At 41.0% G+C, this 1,906-nt stretch overlaps 1 pseudogene; it reads right to left on the reverse strand.

Annotated features, from left to right (window-relative positions):
• Positions 1-1,166: 1,166 nt before the first annotated feature.
• On the reverse strand, positions 1,167-1,600 carry LOC121444073 (annotated as a pseudogene).
• Between the last annotated feature and the right edge of the window lie 306 nt (positions 1,601-1,906).

Here is a 1,906-nt window from a genome sequence, read left to right on the forward strand (position 1 = left end):
GAAGCTTGGCAGCCGAAGTGTTGACCCCTCACTGTGTGAGGCGCTGTTCATTGAGGTTCGAGAGACCTAGGAACTAAATGTTCGAGGGGAAGAGAGGTGCTGTGGCAAGCCTCCAACATGCCACCACTTTTGCGAGGATCACATGTGGTCTCTTATTGACCTGGTGACCTGAGGCCAGTCCCAGGAGGGGACTTATTGCCTCTCCCTGCCTATTAAGTAAGTCTTCATTTTCTTTAAATTTTTTTATTTATGTATTTTTTAATATTTATTTATTTATTATGTATACAATAGTCTGTCTGTAAGTCTGCAGGCCAGAAGAGGGCACCAGACCTCATTACAGATGGTTGTGAGCCACCATGTGGTTGCCGGGAATTGAACTCAACTCAGGACCTTTGGACCTCAGGACCTCTGTAAGGGCAGTCGGTGCTCTTATCTGCTGAGCCAGCAAATCTCTCCAGCCCCCAACAATCATTTTCTTTTTTTTTTAGATTTATTTATTTATTATGTATACAACATTCTGCCTCGATGTATGCACACACACCAGAGGAGGGCGCCAGATCTCAGTACAGATGGTTGTGAGCCACCATGTGGTTGCTGGGAATTGAACTCAGGACCTCTGGAAGAGCAGTCAGTTCTCTTAACCTGTGAGTCATCTCTCCAGCCCCAATAATCATTTTCTTGCTTCTCACTTTTTCTATTAAGCAAGACCTGCAATTAAATACAATAATAATATTCGTTGTATTATTTCAATGAGAACAGGTTCCCATTGGCTCAGATATTTCAATGATTGGTCTTCAGATGGTGAACCTGTTTGGGAAGAATGAGAAGGTGTGGTCATGTTAGGAGGAAGTGTGTCACTAGGGGGTAGGCTTTGAAATTTTAAACTCCCATACCATTTCTAGTTAGCTCACACTCTGTCTCTGCTTTAATCTTGTGTCTGAAGATGTAAGATCTTAGTTACTGCTTTAACGTCATGCCTGTCTTCATGATGTCATTCTCCTTTCTACACTAGTCATAGACTCTAACCCTCTGGAACCGTCAGCCCTAAATTATAAACGTTTCTTACTTATGTTGCCTTGGTCATGATGTTTTGTTATGGCAATAGAAAAGTAAATAAAACATTCATATTTTATAACAGAAATGTTTATTTTTTAATAGAAAATGTTTTATATCTTAGTAGGTAAAATTTTCCGAATAGTAAAGTTGACCTGAGGAGCCAGGACCCTCTTGCGGACGGGGAGACTGTGGTACCAGTGGGTATTAGTGGGGTGGTTCATCATCAGTAGGCTTCCATGGGCCAGCTGCAGCTTGACTACCTTCACTGTCTGCTGGGGTCTCTTCCCTCGAGAGTCATTGTGCTGGAAGAGGAAGTCTCTGCAGGCCCCAAAGGAGACAGATGCGATGGGACTCCCAGGAGCCAGTTCTCTTTTATCATCCCTGTGTAGGTTGCCTGCTTCCTGGGAATGCTGTTCCACTTTCCAAATACTTGGACCTTGGCCAGTGCACCAGTAAAATACTCCATTTCTTGCTCCAACTCTCGGAAGATCTTGTCTGCCTCTGCTTTGTCGAACAGGATGGTGTAATCATCAGAAATGTTCATTTTTATAACTGAGACTTTCATTACACTAATAAATCAACATCCTTATTTACTTAATAAAATTGCTTTGTCACCACTACTTTTCCCATTTAATTCTCATGATTTTACTTCTCACTTCAGAATCTTTGAAATAGCATGTTTACTTAACAGGTAATAATAACATTTTATTGATTGGTAAGTTTGTTTTAAAGTAACTCTGATAGAGAATATTTAAAAGTCATATTGTAATTATTCAGACATGGTGCAAATTGAAAAATCACCTTTTTGAGTGGGGTGGTAGTGACACACACCTTTAATCCTAGCACTCAG

This window comes from Microtus oregoni, unplaced genomic scaffold (genome assembly GCF_018167655.1).
Source record: "Microtus oregoni isolate MIOR12 unplaced genomic scaffold, Mior012 000117F_ref0000505, whole genome shotgun sequence".
NCBI lineage: Eukaryota > Metazoa > Chordata > Mammalia > Rodentia > Cricetidae > Microtus > Microtus oregoni.